The sequence below is a fragment of the Cupressus sempervirens genome, chromosome 2 (assembly GCF_028749045.1).
Source record: "Cupressus sempervirens isolate cs-2001-9-10 chromosome 2, ASM2874904v1, whole genome shotgun sequence".
In the NCBI taxonomy this organism is placed as follows: Eukaryota; Viridiplantae; Streptophyta; class Pinopsida; order Cupressales; family Cupressaceae; genus Cupressus; species Cupressus sempervirens.
The window spans coordinates 557,116,292-557,127,090 of record NC_143119.1 but is presented as its reverse complement, the minus strand read 5'-3'; the positions used below and the strand labels follow the sequence as shown (position 1 = coordinate 557,127,090).

The 10,799-nt window shown below is 43.7% G+C and overlaps 1 non-coding gene and 2 pseudogenes across 1 annotated transcript; all 3 read left to right on the top strand.

Annotated features, from left to right (window-relative positions):
• Positions 1-4,735: 4,735 nt before the first annotated feature.
• On the top strand, positions 4,736-6,547 carry LOC149573851 (18S ribosomal RNA; annotated as a pseudogene).
• Positions 6,548-7,106: 559 nt separating this feature from the next.
• LOC149573850 (5.8S ribosomal RNA) lies at positions 7,107-7,260 on the top strand. The gene has a single exon (XR_016361338.1). It is a non-coding gene; the product is annotated as a 5.8S ribosomal RNA (ribosomal RNA).
• A 219-nt stretch (positions 7,261-7,479) lies between these two features.
• On the top strand, positions 7,480-10,547 carry LOC149573849 (25S ribosomal RNA; annotated as a pseudogene).
• Positions 10,548-10,799: the final 252 nt, after the last annotated feature.

Here is a 10,799-nt window from a genome sequence, read left to right as displayed (position 1 = left end):
GGTTTGGCAGTGGTTGCCAGCCCTCACCACATCTACTTTGTGATTTTAAAACTTGATGTAAATGAGAGCCAACGTCTAGCACCTCTGTCCAGTGTTGCTTGGGTATTACATAAATTTTTTCTATCAGTGTGAATCCCCCAACGAATGCCTACCCTTAGACTCTCTCATAGATCACCTTCTTCAATCAATCGACTAATGCAATTATGGAAGAGACTTGGTAGCAGTTTCCATTCTATAGCTTGTCTGTTCAGCGATTTTGAAGTTGATCTAACGGCAAGGCCTTGTCTAGCCATGAGGTGGGTGCTTGGCACTTTAGTAATTTTTTGTGTGCCTATCGTGGCTACAATGGGAGATTTGATAACAAAAGCTCTCGGTGACCCTCCCCAACAGTATCATTGTTGGTGTTCAAGAAAGACACATTATTCAAATTTCAAATATTGACACCAGCATCATTTCTATTGGGAGGGCCGTGAAGCCATCCTAATTGCTATGCAAGGGCTCTCTCCCCAGAGTCATTCTCTTTGCAACAACTTCTTTGGAACAAAATTTTCAAAATGGTTCAGCAGTGGTTGTTGTTCCAATGGTGCCATTGTGGTGGTTGCCTGGGCAGCGATCTGAAGGGCAAGCTATGGTCTAGCAGTTGGGCTGCGCATCACGAGTGACAAGGGAGCCTTTGTTATCAAAAGCTCCCTATGGCCATTCGATGAGAAGAGCCATTGCTTGTGTGAGAAAGGATGAATGCAGCCTTGGATTCCAAATGAAATCAATGACATCAGATCTATATAAGAGCAAAATGAAGCAACAACCCATTTTCTATGCGTAGCTCCCCAAAGTTGGTCTTCTTTCTCACTCCATTGGCACAAATTCAAGAGTTGTTCAACAGTGGTTGTCATTCCAATGTGTCATTACGGTGATCTAGAGAGTGATGCTAAGGGCAAGAGCTTATGTCTAACATTTAGGATGTTTGTAAAAGTGAGAAGGGGAGCTTCTCTTATCAGAACCTCTCTATGGCCTTTGAATATAGACCCAGTGCCAATGATATCAATGGATACGAGCCTTGGATTCTAAATTTGTTCAACTAACATTGGTTTTTGTGAGAGATGGGTATGAAAGCACATCCTGATTGCTACGCAGGAGCTCCCTAAGGTCACCTCTATACCAAACTGATCAGCACAACATTGGGAATGGTTCAACAGTGGTTTTCATTCCAATGTGTCATCAGGATGTCTTGGAAAGTGGTCTTTCAAGGGTGAGCTCGCGTCTAGCACTTGGATTGTGCATCACATCACAAGTGAATGGGGAGATCTCTCTGTGAATGGCGGCATGATGATTGCAAGAGAAAATTGACTTAGTCAGAGCATTGGCCTTGTGTCATTATGATGGCCTTGCAATTTCTCTTTAATTGCAACCTATGTTTGCACAGTAGCAGAGTTTGCATCTAATTTTGGCCTTGTTCTTGATAGTTCTAGGAGATGACCTCTGAAACTTTCAGGTTGGGCCCCTTCAAGGTGAAATTCATTCAGTTGATCGGATGTGCTCAATGACCATTTCACTCCCTTGGCTCCATGAATTCACATCTCCTAACTGATGACAATATTTTGCTCCTCTGTCGACCTCATAAAAAATTGGGTCGTGGATGGCCGTTTGGTCACAATTTTCAATGATTTAGATTTTTAAGGTCGTTGTTGGTGTGTTCGCTAATTTCTAATGTAGAGCAAGCCTCGCACTAATAGCTTATATAGGAGAGGTGGTTGTTGTGAGCCTCTCCCATGCATCTCTCATTGATTCAATGCCGGTGTCAAGGCAGATGGATATGTCAGATTTTGAAATGGTGGACACTGACATTGAATCAATTAGAGGGGCATGAAGCCCACCCTCGAGGTGGTATTCCTAGACTCTTCTTTAGATCATGTTTTCTTGTCACTCAGCTGGTACAATTTTAGAAAAAGGTTTGGTAGTGGTTGCCAGCCCCTCACTGCATCTACTTCGTGATTTTAAAACTTGATCTAAAATGAGAGCCCTCGTCTAGCACCTCCATCTAGTGTTGCTCGGGTATTTCATAAATTTTTGCCATTGGTGCGAATCCCCAAATGAATGCCTTCCCTTGAACTCTCTCTTAGATCACCTTCTTCAATCACTCGACCGACGCAATTATGGAAGAGACTTGGCAACGGTTGTGATTCTTCAGTGCGTCTGTTCAACGATTTCAAAGTTGATCTAATGGTGAGCCCTTGTCTAGCCATGAGGTGGGTAGTTGGCTACCAAAAAGCATGTAGGGGGCATATGCCTGGGAAATGGATGTCTCTGAGTGTCCTTACTCAGTTGCATGTGCGGTGTACATGTTTGCATTATGACTCTGCTGTGAGCATTTGTGATTTGAGCATTTTGGAGGAATGTGTTTCGTACGAGATGTTCTTCTCAGGCTCCTGTGAACCAGAGCGCTCATCTTTGCAATTCTCTGACAAGTGCAAGCCCAACATGTCTGTCTAGGTGAATAAATTGCATGAATTCTTTTTGTCGAGATGTGGGTGCTCGTGAGTGTTTCCCTCGCGATGTAGTTCTTTGGTATGTGCATGTGCATGAGATTGAAGCTTGTCTAACAATGCTAGTGTGAGTGTTCACCCATAGGAACTTTTCTATACCTGCACTGGTAGATCACGTGTCATGGGGAACAATTAGCGAGGTTGTACTGGGAAAGGAGATATTTTCCAGAGGTTAGACATGTTTGTGTATGCGGGCAGGCTCTCATCACTTATAAATATGCATGGTTGGATATGTCTGTGTATGCCCCCGCCAATCACATAACCAACCATGTTTTTGACTCGTACGGCCCTTCACCCTTCAGCACGAAGGTCTATGTTGGCACTTTAGAAACTAGCTCTTCATCATGGGAAAATGTTTGTTGTGATTGAGAAGGCTTTTGTCTATGTGGGTGCACCTCAACAGGCGTGTAGGAGGCATATGCCTAGGAAATGGATGTCTCTAAGTGGCCTTACAATTAAGGTAGCTACGTGCGCAGTGCATCTCATATAGACTTGATGCTTCTTTTCGGGTAGTGGCGACAGTGAGGTCAAGGGTAAAGGGTTCTATATGGGATGTTCTTCACAGGTGCCTGTAAACTAAGGCTCCCTGTTCGGACCTCTCCAGTCAACAATGGGACACTTTCCTCTTGTGTGAAATCTTTGAGTGTTGCGAGTGCTTCTTGTGCTGTGAACGTCATTCTTGTTGCTTGTGCGACAGATTATGTTTGAATGCATGATGGAGCAAATGAAAATTTTGGTTTCCCATCGTGGCGGGCATCCCTTGGCCGTAGCAAGTCTTGGGGGTCACCTCATTGTTAGAAGCTAAACGATCGATCCTGCCAGTAGTCATATGCTTGTCTCAAAGATTAAGCCATGCATGTCTAAGCATGAACTATTTCAGACTGTGAAGCTGTAGATGGCTCATTAAATTAGTTATAGTTTCTTTGATGGTACTTTTCTACTAAGATAACCATAGTAATTCTAGAGCTAATATGTGCACCAAATCCTGACTCTTGGAAGGGATGAATTTATTAGATAAAAGGCTGACACGGGCTCACCTACTATTTTGGTGATTCATGATAACTCAACTTTCGATGTTAGGATAGAGGCCTACCATGGTGGTGATTTGGAGAGCGATGCTAATGGCGGGAGCTTGTATCTAGCATTTGGGATGTTTGTGCAAGTGAGCAGGGGAGCTTCTCTTATCAAAACCTCTCTGTGGCCTTTGAATATAGACCCAGTGCTGATGATATCGATGGATACGAGCCTTGGATTCTAAATTGGTTTAGCTAACATTGGTTTTTGTGAGAGTATGGTACAAAAGCACATCTTAATTTCTATGCGAGAGCTCCCTAAGGTCGCCTCTATGCCAACTCGATCGGCACAACATTGGGAATGGTTCAACAGTGGTTGTCATTCCAATGTGTCATTGGGATGTCTTAGAAAGTGGTCTTTCAAGGGCAAGCTCATGTCTAGCACTTTGATTGTGTGTCATGTCACAAGTGAATGGGGAGATCTCTCTATGAATGACAAAATGGTGATTGCAAGAGAAAATTGACTTAGTCAGAGCATTCACCTCGAGCCATTATGACGGCCTTGAAATTTCTCTTTAATTGCAACCTATGTTTGTGCAGTAGCAAAGTTTGCATGTAAGATTGGCCTTGTTCTTGATATATCCAGGAGATGACCTCTAAAACTTTTGGATTGGGCCCCTTCAAGGTGAAATTCATCCAGTTGATCGGATGAGCTCAATGACCATTTGACTCCCTTGGCTCCATGAATTCACATCTCCTAACCGATGATAATCTTTTTCTCCTCTGCCGACCTCATAAAAAATTGGGTCGTGGATGGTTGTTTGGTCACAATTTTCAACGATTTGGATTTTTAAGGTAGTTGTTTGTGTGTTCGCTAATTTCTAATGCAGAGCAAGCCTCACACTAATAGCTTATATAGGAGAGGTGGTTGCTGTGAGCCTCTCCCATGTCCCTCTCATTGATTCAACACTGGTGTCAGGGTAGATGGATATGTCAGATTTTGAAATGGTGGATGCTGATGTTGAATCAATTAGAGGGGCATGAAGCCCACCCTCGAGGTGCAATTTTCTTGTCACTTAGCTGGTGCAATTTTGGAAAAAGGTTTGGCAGTGGTTGCCAGCCCCTCACCGCATCTACTTGGTCATAGCAAGTCTTTGGGGTCACCTCATTGTTAGAAGCTACCTGGTTGATCCTGCCAATAGTCATATGCTTGTCTCAAAGATTAAGCCATGCATGTCTAAGTATGAACTATTTCAGACTATGAAATTGTAGATGGCTTATTAAATTAGTTATAGTTTCTTTGATGGTACTTTTCTACTTGAATAACCATAGTAATTCTAGAGCTAATAAGTGCACCAAATCATGACTCTTGGAAGGGATGCATTTATTAGATAAAAGGCCAGCACAGGCTCGCTCGCTATTTTGGTGATTCATGATAACTCGACGAATCACATGGCCTTTGTGCAGGCGATGCTTCATTCAAATTTCTACCCTATCAACTTTCGATGGTAGGATAGAGGCCTACCATGGTGGTGATGGGTGATAGAGAATTTTGGTTTGATTCCAAAGAGGGAGCTTGAGAAACGGCTACCACATCTAAGGAAGGTTGTAGGTGTGCAAATTACCCAATACTGACACGAGGAGGTAGTGACAATAAATAACAATATTGGGCTCATCGAGTCTGGTAATTGGAATGAGTATAATCTAAATCCCTTAATGAGGATCCATTAGAGGGAAATTTTGGTGCCAAAAACCATGGTAATTCCATCTCCATTAACATATATTTAAGTTGTTGCAGTTAAAAAGCTCATAGTTGGACCTTGGGTCGTCACGGTTGATCCACCTTCTGGTTGTACACTGGCCCTCATGTCCCTTCTGCCAGTGGCATGTTCCTAGCCTTAATTGGCTAGGTCGTGGTTCCAACACCATTACTTTGAAAAAATTAGAGTGCTCAAAGCAAGCCTATGCTCTAAATACATTAGCATGGAATAATGTGATGGGAGTCTGGTCCTATTACGTTGGCCTTCAGGACCGGAGTAATGATTAATAGGGACTGTCTGGGGCATTCGTATTTCATTATCAGAGGTGAAATTCTTGGATTTATGGAAGACAAATCACTGCAAAAGCATTTTCCAAGGATATTTTCATTAATCAAGAATGAAAGTTGGGGGCTCGAAGATGATCAGATACTATCCTAGTCTCAAGCATAAATGATGTTGACTAGGGATCGTCGGATGTTGCTCTAGGGACTCGGCTAGCACCTTCTGAGAAATCAGAGTGTTTGGTTTCTAGGGGGAGTATGGTGGCAAGGCTGAAACTTAAAGGAATTGATGGAAGGGCACCACTAGGAGTGGATCTTGTGGCTTAATTTGACTCAACATGGGGAAAATCACCAGGTCCAGACATAGTAAGGATTGACATATTGAGAGCTCTTTCTTGATTCTATGGGTGGTGGTGCATGGCCATTCTTAGTTGCTGGAGCAATTTGTCTAGTTAATTTCATTAACAAATGAGACCTCAGCCTACTAACTAGCTATGCGGAGGTTCCCCTTCATGGCCAGCTTCTTAGAGGGACTATGGCCTCCTAGGCCATGGAAGTTTGAGGCAATAATAGGTCTGTGATGCCGTTAGATGTTTTGGGCTGCACGCACGCTACACTAATGCAACCAACAAGTTTCTCTCCCTGGCCTAAAAGGTTTGGGAAATCTTGCCAAATTGCATCATGATGGGGATAGACCATTGCAATTATTGATCTTCAATGAGGAATTCCTAGTAAGCATGAGTTATCAACTCACGTTGACTACATCCTTGCCCTTTGTACACACCGCTCGTCGCTCCTGCCGATTGAATGATCCAATGAAGTTTTTCAGATCATGGTGATGATGATAGTTCCTGTCAGTGACATCACAAGAAGTTCATTGAACCTTATCATTTAGAGGAAGGAGAAGTCATAACAAGGTTACCGTAGCTGAACCTGTAGTAGGATCATTGTCAGTTTGAGACCTTGAATCGTGTAGGGGATGGAGCTGGCCTCCTCCCCACCCCCAAAATCTTGGTGATGTGTAGACACTTGGCCCTGTAGTGATGTGCTGGATGGCCAAGCTACGGGTCTAGCACCATCAAGGTTGAGGGTCACATCAAATGTTGTGATCAAAAGCGTAGATTCCCCATGAGGCAAAAAAGAGACTCAAATGTAATCTAGATTAGGATTAGTGTCTTTGAACGACATCTACATCAGAGTGAGAGGTCTCTGCTTGGTTGCAGTTTATAGGGGGTCTGGGCCTCATCCCCCATTGAGATTTCATGGTTCAATTTCATGCACAGCGCTATGCCAAGGATTCGTCATTTTGATAGCAGCAAGTCAGGACTGCTGCAACCCCCCGTTGCCTTGCCCAGGTGTGTTGACTCATCACTTGGAGAATTCTATGTTTAGGATGGGTCAACACCCAACAGACGGGTGCATCGCGCACCTTAGAAATCCAAAGAATGAAGTGTGATCCAGTGCCTTGCATTTTTGGGTCGTCGAAAGACAAAAACATAACAAAATCATGACTCTTGGCAATGGATATCTCAGCTCTTGTCACGATGAAGAATGTAGGAAAATGTGATACTTAGTGTGAATTATAGAATCTTGTGAATCATCAAGTCTTTGAATGCAAGTTGTACCTGAGGCCTCAGCCAAGGGCACGTCTGCTTGGGCATCGCACCACAAAATTTCCCTCCTTATTGAGGAGTAGAGATGGCCATCTGTGTCTACAAGTGGTGCAGTCGGCTAAAATGAGCATGAGGTCCGTCGATCTATCACGAGGAGCAGTGGCTCGCAAAGGTCGACGTTGGTTTACACTCATCGAATGATTCCTCATGAGGAACTTTATTTTGGGTTCAATAGCCCATCGCAGTGCAAGCATGCTGCATCTCTACCATCTCCCTAAGTTAGGCATGAATACCCACTAAGTTTAAGCATATCAATAAGCATAGGAAAAGAAACTTACCAGGATTCCCCTAGTAACGGTGAGAAAACTGGGAAGAGCCCAGCATGAAAATTGATAGCCACGCCTGTCTAATTGTATTCTGTAGAAGCATCCTCAGTGACAGACCAAGCCCAAGTCCCCTGGAAGGGGGTTTTGGAGAGGGTGAGAGCCCCATTGGGCCTAGACCCTGTCGCACCATGAGGTACTATCGGCAAGTCGGGTTGTTTGGGAATGCAACCCTAATCGAGTGGTAAATTCTATCCAAGGCTAAATACAAGTGAGAGATCGATAGTGAACAAATACCGTGAGGGAAAGATGAAAAGGACTTTGAAAAGAGAGTTAAAGAGTGCTTGAAATTGCTAGGAGGGAAGTGGATGGAGGTTGGCGATGTGCCTCGGTCAGATGCAGAATGATGTGAGCTAATCCATCGCTCGGTTCGAGGGATGTGCCAGCGCGAGCTGTCGTAGCAGCACAAGTGTGACATTTTGGTCACACAAATACTTCCATCGTGGTAGTTGAGGAGAGAAGCACATGCCTTTACATTGGGCTCTTGGGCACCTATGCGCTTGTGGCACTAGCCAGCGGGCTTTCCATCCGACCCATCTTGAAACACAGACCAAGGAGTCTAACATGTGTGAGTTGGTAGGTTGGGAAAACTTGTGAGGCGTAAGCAAGTTAATTAGCGAGATCCCCTCTTGGGGGGTGAACCACTGACCGACCCTGATCTTCTATGAAGGGTTTGAGTGTGAGTACACCTGTTGGGACCTAAAAGAAAGTGAACTATGCCTGAGCAGGGTGAAGCCAGAGGCAATTTTGGTGGAGGCCCATAGCGATACTAATGTGAAAATTATTTGTCTGACTTGGGTATAGGGGCAAAAGACTAATCAAACCGTCTAGTAGTTGGTTTCCTCTGAAGTTTCCCTCAGGATAGCTGGAGCTCATGTGCGAGTTTTATTGTGTAAAGCAAATGATTAGAGGCATCGGGGGCATAACGCCCTCGACCTATTCTCAAACTTTAAATAGGTAAGTCGGCGCAGCTGCTCTATTTAGCTGCACCACAGAATCACGAGCTCTAAGTGGGCTATTTTTGGTAAGTAGAATTGGTAATGCAAGATGAACCAAAAGTCAAGTTATGGTGCCAAATTGCACACTAACCCAGATCCCACAAAGGGTGTTGGTTGATTAAGACAATAGGATGGTGGTCATGGAAGTCAAAATCTACTAAGGAGTGTGTAACAACTCACCTGTTGAATCAAATAGCTCCAAAAATGGATGGCGCTGAAGTGCACAACCTATACTCGGCCGTCGGGGCAAGTGCCAGGCTCTGATGAGTAGGAGGATGCAAGGGTTGTTGTGGAACCTTAGGCGTGACCCTGGGTGGACCAGCCCCTAGTGCAAATCTTGGTGGTAGTAGCAAATATTCAAATGAGAACTTTGAAGACTGAAGTGGGGAAAGGTTCCATGTAAACAACACTTGGACATGGGTTATTCGATCCTAAGAGATGGGGAAACCCTATTTCAAGGGTGCACTTTGTGTAATCATCGAAAGGGAATCGAGTTAATATTCCTGAACTGGGACATGGCGACAGACGACAATGTTAGGAAATTTGGAAACATCGACGAGGACCTTGGGAAGAGTTATATTTTCTTTTTAAGAGCCTTCCCACCTTGAAATTGGTTCAATCGGAGATAGGGTCCAGTGGCTGGAAGAGCACCGCACGTTCTGTGGTGTCCGGTGCACCTTGGGTAGCCCTTGAAAATCTAGAGGATCGAGTACCATTCATGCCCGATCGAACTCATAACTGCATTAGGTCTCCAAGGTGAACAACCTCTAGTCAATAGAACATTGTAGGTATGGGAAGTCGACAAAATGGATCCATAACTTTTGGAAAAGGATTGGCTCTAAGGGTTGGGCCTAGGGGTCTATGCCCCGAACTCGTGGGCTGTTGGCAGCTTTCCTGAACAGTCGACTCTGAACTGGTATGGAAAAGGGGAATTTGACTGTTTAATTAAAACAAAGTATTGTGATGGTCCTTGCGGATTCTTATGCAATGTGATTTCTTCCTAGTGCTCTTAATGTCAAAGTGATGAAATTCAACCAAGTGCGGGTAAACAGTGAGAGTAACTATGAATCTCTTAAGGTAGCCAAATGCCTCATCATCTAATTAGTGACACACATGAATGGATTAATGAGATTCCCACCATCCCTATCTACTATCTGGAAAAACCACATCCAAGGGAATGGGCTTGGCAAAATTAGCAGGGAAAGAAGACCTTGTTGAGCTTGACTCTAGTCTGACTTTGTGAAATGACTTGAGAGGTGTAGAATAAGTGGGAGCTTTTGGGTGCAAGTGAAATACCACAACATTTAATGTTATTTTACTTATTTCATGAGGCAAAGATGGGGCAATGCCCCTATTTTTGGCCTTAAGGTGCATCTAGGTGCGTTGATCTGGGTAGAAGACATTGTTAGGTGGTGAGTTTTGCTGGGGCGACACATCTATTAAAAGATAACATAGGTGTCCTAAGATGAGCTCAACAAGAATAGAAATCTTGTGTGGAAAAAAAGGGTAAAAGCTCATTTGATTTTGATTTTCAGTATGAATACAAACTGTGAAAATGTGGCCTATCGATCCTTTAGACTTTTGGAATTTGAAGCTAGAGGTGTCAGAAAAGATACCACAGGGATAATTGGCTTGTGGTAGCCAAGCATTCATAGCGACGTTGCTTTTTGATCCTTCGATGTCGGCTCTTCCTATCATTGTGAAGCAGAATTCACCAAGTGTTGGATTGTTCACCTAGTTTAGACCGTCATGAAATAGGTATGTTTTACCCTACTAATGATCCGCGCCGTGATAGTAATTCAACTTAGTATGAGAGGAACCGTTAATATTAATTTTAAGCAGTCGGTGAGAAGAATCTTTTGCAGACAACTTAAATAAGTGACAGGGTATTGTAAGTGGCAGATTGGCCTTGCTGCCATAATCCACTGAGATTCAGCCCTTTGTCGCTCAATTTGTAAAACCCTTTTCAACTCTGAAGTGGGTGGGGTTTGTAAATTGTACAAGGGTGAGAAAATGTTCCAAGTGCCAAATTCTAGATGGGTGGGGTTTGCAAATTTTTTTGCGAGGGCGTAAAAATCTCTCGGGTGCCAAATTCTTGGTGGGTGGGGTTTGTAATTTGTGCGAGTGTAGGAAAATCTCCCAAGTGCCAAATTCTCGGCAAGTAGGGTTTTGTAAAAAATTTTGCAAGGGCAAAAAAATCTCCCAAGT